The following is a 19,129-nucleotide window of genomic DNA, read 5'->3' as shown; positions in this document are numbered from 1 at the left end:
CTTTAAATATTTTTTACAAAACTTTATACCTATTCAAAGGTTAAGCAAACTCGTTCGTATATGACGCAGGAGAAAATACCTTTTTTTTATTCCTTTGGAACCAAGTTGCACAAATGTTTGTCTTATCTATAGATGGGTTCATACAAAGTTCGCTTTTCTATAGCTTGCTGGAGCAGCAGCGCAGCATTGGCAAACGAAAAACATATCATTCGATGCGAGGAAAAGTGGCCACAGGAAACGGCTCTAACGTGCAGAACTTTGTGCGGGATCCACTTTGGTAATTCCGATCTGATGAGGAAATATTGCCCCGCCGGAACGGTTTGGAAATGATTTGTGTGTAAGTGGTATTATGTAGCATGTTGGAGCAAATCTGGGCTTTGGACATTTTTCCTGGATTGGATTTTGGTACGATTGCTGGAATGGTGGACGTCGTTGAAAGTGGATCTATGAGAGAGATTTGAAATGGCTTGTTTAATTCATCAGAATTCTTTTGAAGAAAGTTTGTCATTATCATCAAAATGCAACTGTGTAAGTGAAAAAACGCTATTGTTAAAGACGAAATATGTGTTTTCGAATGTTAAGTACTTAGATATTGATGAACTGGCAACACTGTTCAAAGCCGTGACTGCCTGGTTGGAATGGTCTAAGATCAACTTGATAGCCCCATCCAACGAAGATCACATAAACCAAATGCCTGACTGATTAATTTCCGCTCTCAGCACTTTACGAGTATCGCACTTAATGGTTATTAATTGTGTCGCGTCCAACCGTCCAATTAGAAAGCCATCTCGCCAACGGACAGTAATTAACTCGACGATGATCCTAGCGCGTATCCCTTGAGAAGAAAGCAAGAAAAGTTTCATCAACTCCGAAGGGATCACTTTTCCGAACGATGCCCCCCTCCTTTCTCCGCCCACATTAACGACTTTGTTCGATGCTGCTGCCGCTGACTGTTGTTATTATCGAGCACTATAATCGTTAGTGCGCATACTAAGTTTCGCTTGCCCTTAATCAGCACCCATCTCTCGGTAAGGATGAACCAGTTGCGTCAGTTCCCACTCTCATTATGGGGAAGTTCTGTTTCTTTGTGAAGTTTTGCTTCCGGTATGGTGAAAATTATCCATTTAAATTACAAAAAAAATGTTTTCCATAAAAAAATCACATAATTTAATTAAATTTACTTTTCTATAAATGATAATTTCTTTCATTTCAATCAACAACATCCGAAAATTTGCAGTTTTATGTGGATTCTGACCTTAGTAAATAAATTTCCTCCTCATTGCATAATTATTGCTTGTCAGTTGTCTCAATTTACCACCATCATAAAGAAGACTTCGTTCGGTCATGCTGACGTTGTGGTGTGGTTTTCCATAGACAAGAAGATTGCAGGAAAATATTTAAAGATTTAGTTTTATAAAAAAGGAATTTTAGGGTGGTTTTTTTTTGTAACTTTATACAGAAGCTTTTAAATTTTCTATCAATTATTTGATGGCAGGGTTACATTAAAAAAGTGTACAAATTTTGTGTAAAAAACGATGTAAATATACATTTTTTACATGTAATTCTACTTTTTCAGCCTAGAAAATATCTTTTATATATCGACGCTATCAAGCTGTCGCTCTTTGACGATTTGAGGAAAATACGTTTTAATGTTCGACCTTGAATAAACAAAAACTAAAGAACGCCATGTAAACAATAACAAACACGTTTTGTAAGGTTGACCATTCTGTGCACTGTACTGAATTTTATTGTTTTCGAGCTCGTAAATTTTCCGATCTTTTCGAAAACAATATTTCCAAAATTTTCAAATCAAGACTAACATTTCAAAAGGGCCAAACATTCAATAATACGCCCTTTTAAAATGTTAGTCTTGGTTTAAAAATAATGAAAATATTGTTTTCGAAAAGATCGGAAAATTTCACAAATGTTTCATATTTAAACATTGAAAATCGGACCATTAGTTGCTGAGATATCGACATTGAAAAATGGTGGGCTGTTTGGGTGAGACTTAGAAAACATCAATTTTCCTGTTTTTAAACCTTTGCATTGCAATATCTCAACAACTAAAGGTCGTATCAACAAAGTCCGAAGAAGCAAAATATAGAGAATTTTCTCAGCATTTCAAAAATATTTTTTTCAAAAGTGGGCAAACATGTACACTAATTTTTAAAAATGAAAAACTGCGAAAAACTTTTTTTCAAAACAGTCATTAAATATGGATTTAACTTGTAAACGGTGCACTTTATCAAAATTTCACTAAAGTACTTTTTGATTGCAATTTTGATTTTACATCAAAAAAGGAAGTTGAAAATTTTTTGCGACCAAAATCTCGATTTTTTGAAAAAATCAGTATTGATTTAAAAATTCATAAATCGGTCAACGATTCTTTGCACAACCTGGAAATTTCTGAAAAGTTGGCATTTTATGTCCTCTAAAACATATAAAAAAATAAAAAAAATAAAAATTGTGTTTTTTTGCAAATTAAGATTTAGTGATAAAAAGTTAAATAAAAAAAATTACCAAATTATTTTACCGTGTATCATTTTTTTCCAGTGTAGTCCGTATCTATACCTACAACTTTGCCGAAGAAACCAAATCGATCAAAAAATTCCTTCAAAAGATACAGATTTTTGAATTTTCTTACATCATTTTTGTATGGCCAGCTGCCAAATTTGTATGGAAAATTATATGGACAAACTAATGATGCAAAATGCCTTCTTTGGGCAAAATGGCTTCTTGCCCTCGGTATGGGCACCAAAAAAGTTTCAGTCGGACTAAAAAATACAAAAATTAAAATTGAAGAAAAAATACCGATTTCGTAGAGAATTGCTCAGTACCAAAAACTCATCTATAGGCCTTTTGAAACGTGTTGTCTTAATTCCAAAATTTTCAAAAAATATATGTATTTTTTTTCATTGCAAATCATAATGTTTCATTTTTTAACATTGAAAATTGGACTATTAGTTGTTGAGATATTGGCATTAAAAAATGAGGGAATGTTTGAATAAATAAAATAAAAATATTTCCTGTATCTTTTTTTGTTTGCACAATGTCAGCAACCAGAGGTTTAATCTACAATGACCATTAAAAAAATTATTGGAAATTTTCTAAACTTTTCGAAAAAAAAAGATTTTAGGAATGGAGAATCATGGACACTGTTTTACAAAATAAAAAAAACAGGATTTTTCAGTTAAAATTAAAATTTAGTTAAAAATAGCCCCTTATATCTGATTTTACATGATAAACTGATGCCAAATAATTTTACTAAAATCACATTTTTTTCAAAAAAAAACACCAATTTGTCGTTGGCAAAATTTTATATGACTTTATGGCTCAAAAGCTGCAGTTTTTTGTCTCCTAAAACATACAAAAAATAAAAAAAATACGGATTTTGGAGTTTTGATTTTTTTTGTTAAAAAAAATTATTAAAAATTGGCAAAAAAACGTGTACCGTAAACTGGGGTCAATCGGAACACATGGGGCGAATTGGGACCATGTTGGAGCACAATATTTTGATTTTTCTGGTTGGTTTCGGTAAGAACAGACTAAGGCCAACAAAATGTGTACATCCATTTCCAAATTTAAAAGCTTTAAGTGCTCTAAAACCTGCTGTCCCTATTCAGACTGTAGTCCCGATTCACCCCAGATTACGATACCTATTTTTTTCTAAATTGTCATCTTTGTACAACTTTGCCGAAAAAAATTCAGAAAATTTCTGCAAAAGTTACAGATTTTTGCATAAATACGTACCTTTTTTGTTTGAACAGCTGTCAAAATTGTATGCATGAGTGAACCAATGACATAAAATGACACAAAATCAGGGTGACCACTCAAATTCCATTTTCAAATTCCCGACTTTTTCCCGACTTTTTTCCAGACTTTTCCAGAATGCTCAAATAATAGGCATTATCTAAAGAATTATTTCAAACAAAAAACTTTCTATAAGAAAAGTCAATATTAACCACCGAAAAAAAAATCTCAATGAATTAAAAAAAATTCAAATATAGGCATTTTTGAAAATACAGAAACTAAACAACAAATAATAAAGAAAACTTCAAAATGTAATTTCATTATTATGATTCAGAGTAGAAACACAAACAATTAGGTCTTTCAAACTAGTCTTTGAAAAAATAATTGAAAGTTCAACAATACTTACAACTTCTATGATATTTTTTAAATTGGCAAACGTATAGTTTTTGATATTTTTTTTTTTTTAACTTCATCATCATTTTAAATCAAAGAATGATTAAAGCGTAATTGCTGTTATTATTCATTCAAAGAATTTAGAAAAATGTCAAGGAATTCATAAAAGAACATGTTTTTGCCAAGTTCCCTTTTTAATTATGTAATTTTTGATATTGAATTTTTTAATCAATGTTAATTTTTCTAGTGGTCAGTATTTAACTGTTTTTTTTTTTAATGAAAATTCAGTTTGATATGATTCTATGTTTTCCCACTTACTTTAAGCGACTGTTTGAAGAGACAATTTTTTTAAATAATTATGCAAGAACTCAAAATTTCCTGGATTATTTTTTTTGCAATTTCAATATTTTCTTTATGTTTTCAAAACGTAAAAATCTTTTTCAATTTTGGATTTTATTCGAAATTTAAGTTTTCCGCAAACTGAAAATCAAGCTTTGGAAAAAAAAACAATTCAATTATGTGACAAAATGGAATAGAATCATGATTCTAAGCTGGCCATTTTGCTCTATTTTTATATTAGTTTTTCACCTCTTGTTTGATGAACAAAAATTAAAGCGATCATTTGATTCATAAAAAATATTATGAAAATCTGTGTCAAAGACTCCAATATTCATAAAGATTTTAAAGGTCTCAAACAGCATTTCCATACTCAAATATATTGAAATGGTGAAAATAACCTTAAATTTAAAGTAAGTTACTGAAGCAGAAATGAGTGAATTCAATTTGAAAATTGTACAAAATATTACAAAATTTATTCAAGAGTTAAAAAAGCTCAGAATTCCCGACTTTTTGACATAAAATCATTAATTCCCGACTTTTTCCCGATTTTTGGCGGATTTTGACGAATTCCCGACTTTTTCCCGACTTTCCCGATTTCCCGACTTGAGTGGCCACCCTGACAAAATGAATCATAGAGAAAGCTCCCACAAAGTTTGAGCCAAATAAAAAAATACAAAAAATTAAAATGATGAAATCGGAAGATTTCGTAGAGATTTGTTCACATGTAAAATATGTGCAAATTTGGCATGCATTTTAAAAAAGTTATAAATACTTTAATTACTTTCTGGTAAAAAAAAACATTTTTTAAATATCTCATTTAAAAAGCGGCAACATCCAGTTTAAATATGGGATAAGATTTTAAATGTACACTCATGTACATTCTAGAAAATTTATATTAAATATTAAAAATCATTAAATTATGCAATTTGAAGAAAACTCACCAACAGTTCCACTTAGCTGTGTCCATTTTAAGTAGCCCCTTTTACACTCCCTCATCAAACTGTCACACAATGTTTTATTAATTCGCTTTCCACGCGCTTTTCCACGTGTCAGAGGGTGGTAAAAGCCCAAATTGGCAAGAATTACGTAATTAAATTTCGCACTTGCTTTTATGTCGCCGGGGCTTGCCGTGCGTTAATTTTCACTGTTTCGATTGTGTTTTCTCTCCCACTTGTTGAAGGGAAAAAAAAGCATTGGACAAATTATGTGAAATCGTTAAAAGTGGGGTGGAAATGCCCAGTAATAATCATCATAGCATCGCAGGACGTGAAATAAAACCACCAGGAACAAATTCGTAACAGTTGCTCCCGCATCGTTTTGTTTTATTTCGAGTAGCAAAAATGATAATTATATTTCCCCACACTCCCTCTTACTTTCCCAAACCAGTAGCCATCATCTAATGGTTGGCCTCCACCCCCGTTCGGAAGGGAAAAAGTGCCCGCAGCAAACCGGAAGCAAAATGTTTTTATTTGGCGGTGTGAAAGTGCCCGAAAATTACCATTATTGTTATCATTTTTGCTGCTCTCGAGGATACTAATTCTATCCACAGGAAAGAAGACTTGAAATGTTTTTTTGATTTCTATTGTTCAGTCATAATGTGAAGTTTTTGGACATTTGTATTTTCATACAAAATTTTCAGTCTAAATTTCACGAGGCAAACAAAAACGGGAAGCATTTAATTTTTCGCAGTTTTCAGACCATTATGCTTACATGAAGTTGTTTATTTTAAACCCTTTTTATCCTCGTTGAAACGATTAGCATAAAAATGTCTGGCTCTTTTTTTCATTTCTGTTGTGTTGAAAACATTTGAAACTTTTTAAAGTTCGCTTTTCTAGTGACAAAATCCACCATCATATCGTACAAATTTCGTTTGTTTTGAGCTTTAAAAATAAAAAAATAAATTCTCTTTTTTTCTCACTGACGATAAAAAAAACCCAATTTTCAGTGCGACAGTCACTTTTTCGGGCAGACACACTTAGGACGGGGGGTTCGAAATGTGAAAAGTTGACTGGTTTCGGGCTGTTGGCTGGCTCCGCAAGTGAAACTCTTGAAGTCGGGGCTGAGTTTGTTTGGTTGTTGGTTTATCTCGAGATGATCTTATCGCAGTTGCGGGGATCGCTGCCTGGGAGTGTGGATGCGTGACGGGAAATTTAGAAGGCTGATTAGCGGACATGTTTGACATTTTGAGGGTTTGAGGGTGAGTTGAGGTTTTTATTGAGGCACTTTAATGTTTGTTGACGATAATTGATGAAGGGATTTTTTGGATAAATCTGGGGATGACAGATTTTTCTCGTGTCAACCAGAATAAAAATTTGCTTTTTGATTCAAATGACCAAGTTTAATGCAAAAAGTAAGTATTTAATTAAATTTAAATTCGCTAATAACTCGTCAGGGTTAACTCGGATCGTTTTGCGGTCTTCGACAAAGTTGTACGTCAAAAATTTCACACTTTACTGTTTCGATTCAACAATGCCACAGTGGTCCAGATCGCGAAATTAAGTGGAAAATCGATTTTCTGAAAAATGGTGATGTTTTGGAGCTTTGGGTTTAAATAATGGTTTTGCATACAAACCCAAAATATGGCAAAAATCGATTTTTTTGAAACTTTGGCTCCATTCTAAGGGCAGATTCCCATATGGTTTTTACTTGAAAATTAGACTTTTTCAAATGAAGATATCTCGAGTTTAAAGAAAAACACCCCTGAGAATTTTTCAGCGTTTGTAGTGTTGGATCTCTTGTGTCAAATCCAACCTGGTGCTTAAAATTTAGTGTGCGCCTTTTCGAGATATTTAAGTTTTAAATTTTCATCTTTTTGCCTTAAAATGGCTGTAATTTGTTATCCTCAAGTACAAATTAAATTGTCAACAAATAAAATATTTGTTTTTTAATACTCCAAATGTGCCTCGAATATCACTTTTCTCTAAAACCCTGAATTGCTACGTTCAAAAAACTGATTTTTGAAGGTTTGCTCAGGTGCTTTCTATAAATTTGGTCTTAGAAGGCGTAGATTACGAGATCGAAATTTCTTGTCTTGGACAAAGTTGTGAACCTAATCGTGAACCACCATTATTTTCAACCACATTAAAAGTTTCCCCTTTTCATTTGCAACAACTCTTCTGAAGACACCAAAGCTACAAAACTTCACAATTTTTCGGAAAATCCATTTTCCACTTAATTTGGCGATCTGGACCACTGTGCAATGATTTGACATATTTAACGCCACCTATGGGAGGAATTTTGAAATTTTTGTTTTTCACAATAAATTTTTGCGTTTTATTTCCATACAGAGTTCGACGATAAATGGAGACCCTTATACCTTACCCAATTTGGCTTAAAATTGGCCCAGTTACTTATGTTTACCTAAAGAATCGTGCCAGAGACCACATCCGTGGAACTCTGAACAAATTTGTGCTCAAAAAGTGTGACGAGAAATCAGATCATTAGTGTTCTACGATAAATTTGTCCTGGATGATTTCTCAGCACACTACGATCTCATAAAAGAAAATGTATACCAGTTAGACTGACATTCGTGGCAACGAATCAAAACAAACAAGTTCATCACGATTTGCACCTTTTTATCAACTAAAAATTGAGTGAAAATGTGTTTCCGTTAAACTGGCCATCACACGCAATGTTAAGCGTTTTGCGTTTTGCGTCTTCCATAAACAACCATCTTAACAAGAGTACAGATTGAAAGTTAAAAAATCTTGGCCTGGTGACATCAACTAAGACAACAGAAGTGATCACTTGGAGGCACATTCAAAATTGCTTCATTGAACCACTTGTTTTCAAATAACTACCGTACCTTTCAAGCGTAATGTTTATTTCAGTTCAACTTATGTCTTCTTTGTACAAGATTCATAAAAATAATGCTCGTAACAAATCCAACTATCCCCAACCACCGGAAAATAATCCATTCAGATGGAACTTCTCTGGTTCTCGATCAAGTGATGTTCACACTAAACATTTTTCATCAGATTTTTTTTTTATGGAAATCCGTTTCTTCTAGGACGCAATGGAATATGAACGAAAATGGTTCCTGAAGATGGACGGAAATTTGTAAACATTAGAAAATTGTTTTTTTGCATGGCCAGCTACGATGTTGTTTTCTTTTATGTGTATAACAGTTTATGCCAGTTTCTATCAGTCAAGGGGTTCTAAAGTTGTGTTTCGAGTTATTTGCTCAGGCTGGAGAAAAAATCGTGCTGTTGATCAACCCCTCGGTTAAATCTATTATAAAATCTGTTATAAAAGTTGGAGCTCTCCACCGCTAGAGGCAGCACTGTATAAATCCCTCTTTTTGAATCTCAAGTTCTACCGATGTGCAGAGACTGTCTCTTGAGTTTTTCCAAAATTTAAATTTTTTCTTGTCACCCTATTATACACTCACACACAAACAATTGATAAATCTAATCTAATCGAACCCTTGCGCAGCCAACCTTTCAAACGGAACCTGGAGAAAGCCTTAGGTTAGATTACGCCTAGTTTTCTTTTTGTATTTTTTTAACATTTGGAGTGTGCCATTGCATTAGAATGCATTGAAACAGCACAAACGTAAAAGCGGCCAGGCCTACTGCGTAAAGTTTACCACAGCGATGACTCGTTGAAGTGGGTCGAGTTTGAGCTCGTAGTGATCGAACAACAACGCAATTCTGAATCGACAGGGGAGGATGAGGGCACTATTTGCCCAGAAATTGCAAGCAATTATGGACGAACCAATGACGCAAAAAAGTTTCTTTAATCATAGGGAAGGTCCCTACATAGTTTGAAACAAATAAAGCGTTTTCAAACATTGAAGATTTCATTTTGTAAAAAAAAACAAATAAGCTTTGCATTATAATTTTTAAGTCAAATAAGTTTAAAAAACAGTCAAATGGCCTTTTTATATAACCATTTAGGGAGGACCGGTAGATCGTATAAAATTGGCATACTTTGGTTAGCCTTGGAAAGTGAAATATTATGCCAAACAACTTTGTCAAAGATTGAAAAGCAATCTAGGTTGACCTTGAAATGTTATTAGCAGTTTGATAAGTCCGTTCTTGCACACGGAAAAAGTCAAACTCTTTCGTGGTTCTTAAATTCATGAACAAAACTCACGCTTCAGGAAGTGATTTTTTTATGAATTAATTTTCGGCCTGGAATTTTTCTAAATTGTATTGGGAAAACAATTAAAAACTGCACATCTTGTCATAAAAAATCTCTATGAGATGTTTCACGTGCTTACATGAAACAGTGTTATAAATCAGTTTAAATTATCATACACAATAACTAAGGTTAATTGAACTGAACTTTGCTACTGTGACTAATCAATATCAAATTCAATTGATCGTTAAAAAAACATTAAATTCAAAATGTCTAAACAAAACATAAAGCTCAATTTATTCCCAGTCACGATTTATCCTTCCATGAGTGGCAACTCGACCCAGTGGTTGCACGCCATACAGTATATTAAAATGTGTACATTTCAATCAAATGCAATCATAATAATGTTTTCCCTTCGTGCACGACCCCTGGAGACACAAACTGCACTGCAACTGCTCAGCCCACCCACCACGATATGCAAGAATACTTAATAATTGAGAACTTGCCGCTACGCCATAAACCAACGGAACCCACGGAGCTCGCTATTAAAGGGACAACATTGTAGTCGTCTCTATATCGTAGATCGGTGGATGAAAATGGCAAAACTTCCGTCATCCGGCAGCTTAAACTTCACCACAAGCTCGTTAAATATAATATAAGCTACTTCGCCTCCCCCCAAAGTATGGCGGCATCTTGAAAGAAACCCTTCCTTTTTTGGCGAAAAAAAACCAGAAAAAAATCCGACAGACAGACTGAGACCGTGACCGTGAAAAGCCAACGGAAATGGCCGCGAAAAAAGAGATAGGGGGCGCACAGTCCGTTAGATATTGTGAAAGGACTACTCTACCATCCTTCTGAAAGGGAGTGATTCATTGATTTTTTTCTTCCTTGTTGAAGACCCCAGGGGGTTGATTCTCGAGCTCCATCAAAACATCAACAACAAAACCAGCACAGTGAAAAAGGAAGAAGAAAAGTGGAGCGTTATGGGGCTTATTTCAAAATTACAACGCACACACACACACACAAAAGACCCCTTCCATTTCCGGTCCAATGGTTATTGCTGTTGTGGTTTTACATCAGCGTTTCCGGATGTTCGCGTCAGACTGACGACGGCACCAAGATTAAATCTGCCCGACCAGTTCGCTGAAATTCAACGTGTTGATTGAATTTTCACTCCAATTTAGTAGAAGCAGCATCAGCGAACAACAAACTTGCAGGCGTAATTTGCGAGCCTCATTGCGCCGAAAGGTAGGCAATAAAAGCAGCTCCAATACAAACGTGGCTTTAATTTAGACACATTCGGGCAATTTCGTAACGCGCCAACGCAAATATCATTTGGCGCCGTCGTCGGACGGTCGCCAACGGTGACCGGAAATTGTGGCAGGTCCAACGCGCCGTTATGGATGGCTTCCGGACGGGAATTGGTGAGACCGCAGAGTGCGAGAGACGGGCCGAAAAAAGGCGCTACGATAAAGCTCTCGCCTTTTTCGTGATTTCTTTCTCGATGACAAAGCTACTTTTTATACACACACAATTTTTTTGAGGATGTGAGAGATTTATTAGGTTGGTTTTATTTCTTGAAGGAGTGTTATTCGGTAAATGGTTACAAATATTTGTTTTCTATGGAATTAACGGAAAAATACAGTCCATTTTTTTCTAACAGTTTACAATCAAACACAGTTAACAGCACCAATTTCCAGATAGACGAATTTTTCACCTGGGATGACCTAATGAGCTAACTTAAGCCTCTATCAGGGACCGACATTTTTCTTCCCCAGCTGAAGAAAGACGTGCTCAAACATTTCTCATCTCTAGAAATGCCTACCAGGGTTGGCTGGGATTGAACCCAGGTCAAGTTGGGTGAGAGGCAACCACACTTACCACTATACCAACTACTTTGGCTTTTTTATACATTTATGTTTGTTAAATAATCGGCACGGTAAAAAAATGCGAATATTTGGAAGGTGTAATTTTGGAAGGTTTGAAAGTACCTCTTTTATGATGATATTTTACCTCAATTTAGACTAAAAAAGTGGACATTACACCAGAAAAGTGATAAAATTACACATTTTGGTGATGAGCAATTCTCTACAAAATCGGTATTTTCTCTATAATTTTATTATTTGTATTTTTTGATCCGGCTGAAACTTTTTTATGACCTTCGGTATGCCCATTAAAGCCGTTTCCATATAATTTTCCATAAAAATTTGGCAGCTGTCCATAAAAAAATTAAAAAATCTGTATCTTTTGAAGGATTTTTTGACCGATTTGGTGTCTTCGGCAAAGTTGTAGGTATGGATAAGGAGTACACTGAAAAAAATAAACACGGTAATTTTTTTTGGTGATTTTTAATTTCACTTTTTGTCATTCAAACATGGTTTGCAAAAAAACACATTTTTTTTTTATTTTCTGATATTTTTTAGGGGACATCAAATGCCAAATTTTCAGAAAGTACTTTTTGATTGCAAATTCGATTTTAACGAAAAATTAAGATGACAAATTTTTGCGACCAATATTAAATCAATATTTATTCCAAAATTCATAAGATTTGTTGTCCGATTTGGAAAATTCTGAAACGTTGGCATTTGATGTCACCTAAAACATATCAGAAAATAAAAATAGTGTTTTTTTTGCAAATCAAGTTTTAATAGCAAAAAAATTAAATTAAAATCCACCAAAAAAAATTACCGTGCATAATATTTTTCTTTGCCGAAGACAAACGAACAAAAAAAATCGAATGTACGAAATCTCATTGAATTGCTCAGATGGATGGATTTTTTTACTGTGTGTAAATCTATCTAATTTAACCAAATTTAAACATTTATTAAAACCCAATAAAAACATACGCTCCAAGATTTGAATAATAAGAAAAAATAGAAAATATTTTTCTAATTTTTATCTGCAAACAACCATGTAGGAAGCATGTTTTATTTTTATGAACAAGCTGAAAGCTTTAAATATTAAGTTGACTTAGATGTTTTGTATTAACGCTGTTATTCTCTTTTTCATGTTTTCAAAGGCGTGTAAGACAAGTGAAAATATGACTACTACTTTTATTCAGTCACGTGCTTCAAACGAAAAGAACATATGAGCAACTCTCTACGAAATCGGCCGATTTCGACCATTTTTATTTTTTGTATTTTTGGATTTGACTCAAAATAGTGACCATGAGTGACCATTTCTTAAAATATTTTTTTTGAAAAGTTTAGAAAATTTGCTATAAAATTGTCTAAGAGCCATCGAAGATTGGACCTCTGGTTGCTGAGATACAGCGGCTTAAAGAAAAAGAAAGACGACAATTGAAGTTTTCTTAGTCTCACCCAAACAGCCCACCATTTTCTAATGACGATATCTCAGCAATTAATACATGAAACATTCGTGAAATTTTTTGATCTTTTCGAAAAAAATACTTTGAAAAAAAATCTGTAAAGTACTTTTCGATTGCAAATTCAATTTTGCATTTAAAAATAATGTCAAACTTGTTTTTGCATGAAACTTCGATTTTTCCAAAAATCACTATTTTTTCAAAAATTCATAACTCGGCGGCAGATTTTTTGACCATGTTTCTCTATGGCTGCAATTTTTTTCCGTGTACCTATTTTTTTCTCAAAAGTCCTCAATAATACCTACAACTTTGCCGAAGACACCAAATTGATCAGAAAATTCACTCAAAAGTTACAGCTGTTTGAATATTTACATACCATTTTTGTATGGACAGCTGCCAAAATTGTATGGAGACTTGTATGGGTGAACCAATGACACAAAATAGCTTACTTGGGAAGGCCCCCACAAAGTTTGAGTCAAATAAAAAAATACAAATAAAATCCATTTCCGGTTTTGGTAGATAATTGCTCATATGGAGTTAAAAATAAAAACTAACTTAATCCACCTATGTGGTTTTAGCCTTCCTCACTTTTTACCAACATTTGGTGATACGATGGGTTTGGACTCAAATTCCATCTAATTCTCAAAAAAATACACAAATATCACTTAAGCGGTCATAATACAAGACAGGGTTGCCAGATCTTCCATGCTATAGACTCATTGTAAAGACTACATTACCTAACCAAAGATGGGTCGGAAGATGGATCCGGACATAGTTTAGGCAACCTTTGGGAAGTCGCGTGTTTTCACCATTCTTACAAGAGCCCTTACAAACTGTGTACAAAGTACACTTACGTGACTGCCGGTGGATAGAAAAAGTACATAAATATCACTTAAGTTAACATATCTCGAGACAGGGTTGCCAGATCTTCAATGTTTTGAATTCATTGGAAAGATCTTTCGATTACCTAACCAACGATGGGCCAGATGATGGATCCGGACATAGTTTTCATATAGATAAGTGACTCAAAGTGTCAGCTCCGACACTTTTTTATACTTAACTTTTGAACTACTTATTGGATCTTCAAACAATTCAATAGTGCAGGGGGTACCAAAACGGATCGAATGCAACTTGTTTGACTCAAATCGGATCAGCCTGTGCCGAAAAAACGTGGCAAGAATTTTGAGCACCAAGGGGAATACGCACACACATACACACACACAGACATTTGTTCAGCTTTCGATTCTGAGTCGATAAGTATACATGAATATTGGTCTACGAGCTGTTTTTCAAAAGTTCATTTTTCCAGCAGGATTATAGCCTTACCTCAGTGAGGAAGGCAAAAATAAAAAAAAAAACAGAAAATGATATTTATAAAACAATGAATTTTTTGATAAAAAGTTTATTATATACCGTTAATTATTCAATTTATAATCATATATGACGCTTAAAAAACTAGACAATAAATCAGAAGAGGACGTGATAATATGAGAAAAAGATACTCTCAAAAAACTTTTAGGAATAATCAATAAGTTTAGAAAAAGAGTAATTGTTATCTTGACTAAAGGTTTTTGTAATACTTTTTGCTTATAAATTTTGAGAATAGTGCTTAAAATTTTAACCAACTTTAACAACTATATTTAGCATGGATTTATGCAAACAATACCATGAATAACGCAGATAAGTTTTTGTTGAATCCTAAAAAAGAGCAGTACAATTAAATTAAATTTTAAAAAGTTAAAAATATAAATAGTGAAATAACAAGCCATGGTTTCAACATTTGCATGGAAAAAGGTTTTTAAAAATGCATTTTACACTAGTTAAGTTGTTTTGCAATCATTAGTTTTCAAAAAAAAAGTTAGATTTGACGAAAACAAAAAAATGAGAGAAAAACTTTTTGCGTTAATAAACATAGACAATTTTCAAAAATTCTATCGATTTTTAAATCAACCCAAACATGCTAAAAATGATTCTGAACGCAGGAGAATGCATTTTAAATTGATTTCAGCTGATTGCATTTAATTTTCCATTGAAATTAAGAAGTTTTTTGAAAAAATATATTTATTGCCCCCTGATTTTCGGGCCAATCTTGAAGATGTGAGAGACAAAAACATAAAATAAAATTTGTACCAGCCTTAGAAAATTTACTTTAATGATTCATAAAATTTGATTTCTGATGGAAGACATCAACCACGTCTCTCCATAAAATAAGTCATGATTAACTTAAAAATATGACTATTGGAACAATGCACAAATCGGCAAAAACATTTATAAAATGTGTTCATGGATTGATATTATGCCAATATTTGGCCTTAGCGTAACTATAACCATGCCTTAATACCTGTGTTGCTTTCTGCCCTATTTTTTGTAGTTAAGTGAAGAATTCCACAAGAAAAAAAAATCTATTGTGGAATATTTAATTAATATGAGCAAATAAATATTATGGAACAAATACTTTCGCCTAAACTAAGTGTTTTGAAAAAGCTTGAAATTTGTAGAAAGCAGAATACAAACCTTTTTGATTTTCTCACTCTACCGAACCAAAGTGACCAACGGTTGTTATATCCTATATTGTTTTGATACTTGAATTTGAGTACGATTCGTTAAGACATTTTGATAACCATTCACTTTAATTTTTTCTTCACAATTTTGCGTTTAATTCACAATTATCTTCTTTGAAAAACTTCTGTGTTAACATTATCATATTTTTTTATTTTTTTACTTATTATTCATCCAGAACAAAATTCACAAATATTCACTTAATTCAACATTGTTTGTTAACAGCATAGTCTCAAACTAACCAATTTTTTTTTTAATTTTCGTCAAATTTAACGGCTTGTTTTCCGGACACACCTGCTAGCGCCAAACGCACAAACACAAACTCCCCGGCAGAGCCAGACTGAACGCACCACCACCGCAGTTTGGCTACGAACCGACCGAGACGCGTGCTGGAACGTTACTGAAACCGCCTTACTGGAACCGTCTTCCGGTTGGACGGTGATAAAAGACTGATACCGCGCGACTAGTGGCCCGTTGCGTGAACGAGTACTAAAAATCACTCCCGCACGTTGTACTAAAAGTGAGTTTTCCACCCGCGAGAGAAAATTCGTGAATTGAGAGAGCGAGAGAGTGTGAGTTTGTGAATCAAAACAAAACACTCAACATGTGGCCGTCTGGGTCTTGGGTCCTGGCCAACGGCACCCCAGACATGGCCAGCCGCCCACACGGGACACGTGCTAGCGCAACTGGGATGGGCCGCTCTCGGAGTGATTGAGAGTGAGTTACAGCCATCCCGAAGTTGGCGGGAAGACAGAAATTGGGAATAAAAACGTCGCTCTCATTATCGGTAGGGTATTCTGCAAGTTGAAACATTAGAGAAAACGACGAGGGTCGGCGAAAAGATAATTGTGGGCTTGGGAAAAGGGCTAGCGTAATTAGCACATCGATTAGAACCTGAGATATCTGAAAAGATCAACAGCTTTTTGGGAGTAAACAAACAGAAACAAATTAAGCAAAAGTTACGCATAGAGTCATTCCTATTTAAATCACAGTAACAATGTTAAAAAATACAAAGTGACGGAAAAAGAAATTTATTAAATTACACGTTGCAAATAGGTCAAAGAAAACTCAACTAAAAAACTGCATAGTTTGTTTTCGTTTTTCTTCTTTTCATTTTTTCAACGGTCCTTAACCCAGTCTTCCTGATTCATCAAATTACTGAAGCCCCTGTCTTAAATCACCTTTACTTGAGAGAAACTGATAAAACATTTCACTAACCAGGGTTGTAGATTTTTCAGAAATCATATAAGTCTCTTATAAATATTTTTTATCAAAAAAAATCAAATTATTCGCTCTACAGCATTCCCCTGGCGTTCTCGATTGCGAGATTCCTACTCGAAACTTGGTGTCCGAAGGCTTGATTATTGAGGCAATTGCAAACATCTTTTTACACCTTAGCTTCCATCCGCCCGGGATTCGAACTGACGACCTTTGGATTGTTAGTCCAACTGCCTACCAGCAACTCCACCGAGGCAGGACCCAGGGAGACGACTCCTACACCTGGACTGAGCTAACGACCTCACTCTCTAGGTTAGGCCGGGGCCAACATTTACTTCCCCATCCAACGGAAGGCGTGATCAGACAAATTTTGTCTCGAAAAATGCGACTGAATGAGAGGCAATCACGCTTGCGAGTCCCGACATAAGGCGTCATCCATAAAGTATGTCACGCTCTAGGGGGGAGGGGGGGTCTGTGAAAGTGTGACATTGCGTGTTATAAGTATAGGTAAAGCGTGACAAAGGGGGGGGGGGTAAATTTTAGCTGATTTTAGCGTGACGTACTTTATGGATGAAGCCTAATTAGAAAAGCTTAAAAAATGTAAAAAAGGAAACAAATAAAATAATATCAGTACATGCGAAATTTTGGATCGATCTAGATAATTTATACATAAAATATATTTTACAAATCATCTTTAAATCACTGAAATTAGAAAAAAATGAGTTGAAATTGTAATGCTTTAAAATTCTGATGGATTTTCAATTATTCGACTATTTCCACAACCAAATTCCCGGGATGGACGCACTACATACATTATTCCTTGCAATTTCGAAAACACCATTTAAAAGGAGTTTAAAGTGAAATGTTCAAATCCAACCTAAGTGCTGAAAAGTAGAACTTTTTAATCCTTTTTATAGAAAAAAAATATAAAGAAAAATAGGCAGTTTCATCGTATGAGAAGGACATGAATAGTCAAAAGTTTCAAAACGGAAAGCAAACCAAAATCTCTTTATCTTTAATTTATTTTCCACATAATTACTCAGGATTTGAACAAAGTAAAAACTCACATAAATGTAAGATAAATAGAGTTTTATCTTTCAATTTTTTTCAAAGAACTGCTCTTATTTTTAAAAAAAATACACTCAACCAAACCAACCCGAGCAGACGGAAATAACTTGGGAAGGTCAGTTTTTGATATTGTGAGAAGATCGAAATATGTTATTGGGATGATCGGATTAGTTGTTAAATTAACAAAAATCAATAACAAAGATTTGTTTGAAGAATAACTTAAACTGTTATTATGTTGTTATTGCAATAACAAACCAATAACACAGAAGGAATCATGAAGGAATAACAAGATTTGTTATTTTGTGCGGAGAAGTGGAGCAGCATAATAACAAAAATATATTATTGAACTGGTATGTCTCCATAACAAAAAAAGTTATTGTTTTTGTTTATTTGTAATTTGCAAATAAACCTGCAGTTGCCATAACTTCCTGTACTAGTCAGGGCTGCAGAGTCGGGTACCTCCAAGATACTTTGAAGACAACTCCGACTCTGGATGCAGGATATGACGTCAAAACGACTTCAGCTCTCTAAAAATACCCGACTTCACAGGTTCCGACTCCAAGTAAAAGTTGCTGAAAATTTGCTGAATCCGATGCAGTCTCCGAGGTCTCACTCCAGCTCGAACTTCAACGTCAGCTCCGACTTCCTGGCTCTGTGAAAATAATAACAGTTTTTGTTATTCACACTTCAAAAATTCTCAATAAATAAATCAATTCCGTTAGGGAATATAACAAATTTAAAAAAAATGAACTCTCAAAAGTTAATTTTATCGGATTAATTTCAGCTTGAAACCCCATTTCATGGTGAAATAAATGACCCTGATAAAATTGGTCAAAATTATTTCATAGTATTAGCCAATTTTAGTAAAATCCCTTAGGGGGTATATCAAATAATAAAAAAAAACATCTTCCAAAATTTCAACTTTTTAGAATAATTTTAGCTCAAGGACCCCATTTCATGGCCAAAATAATGACCCCAACGAAATTAGACAAAATTATCCCAAAGATCTAAACATATTTAACAAAAGAAAAAATAATAACAGATTTTGTTATGGACACATAGAAACTTTTCCATTTGTGCGATTTATGGTAATTTTATTTCTAAGTCAGTATACCGAACGAATAACAAATTTTGTTATTAGGAGTGTTTTTGAAATGTATAACATTTCCTCTTAATAGCAATCATATCTCATTGAAAATAATCGTTATACGGTCATTCTTAAATAATTATTTATACGCGTTCTTGATCATTTTGCTGTCGTTTCGTTAGTTTGTCAACTGTACCTGTAGAAAAACTCATTTCTATAGAATCGTTTATCGAGAGAATTTTTTGATTCGATTGTGAGTAGCGGTTCCTCACGGTTACTCTGCAACGTGTTTGTCGGAGCCTTTTATT

At 34.0% G+C, this 19,129-nt stretch overlaps 1 protein-coding gene across 2 annotated transcripts in view; it reads right to left on the bottom strand.

The window, feature by feature from the left end:
• The window catches only part of LOC6045914 (prolactin-releasing peptide receptor), a 194,775-nt gene extending 178,883 nt beyond the window's left edge, over positions 1-15,892 (bottom strand). For both annotated transcript variants that reach the window (XM_038254203.1, XM_038254202.1), the window contains exon 1: positions 15,404-15,892. The gene's annotated coding sequence lies outside the window, so the exon portion shown is untranslated. The remainder of the gene's footprint in view (positions 1-15,403) is intronic.
• Between the last annotated feature and the right edge of the window lie 3,237 nt (positions 15,893-19,129).

The sequence above is a fragment of the Culex quinquefasciatus genome, chromosome 2 (assembly GCF_015732765.1).
Source record: "Culex quinquefasciatus strain JHB chromosome 2, VPISU_Cqui_1.0_pri_paternal, whole genome shotgun sequence".
Taxonomy (NCBI): Eukaryota; Metazoa; Arthropoda; class Insecta; order Diptera; family Culicidae; genus Culex; species Culex quinquefasciatus.
The sequence above is the reverse complement of the archived record's forward strand: the minus strand, read 5'-3'. Positions and strand labels throughout refer to the sequence as shown.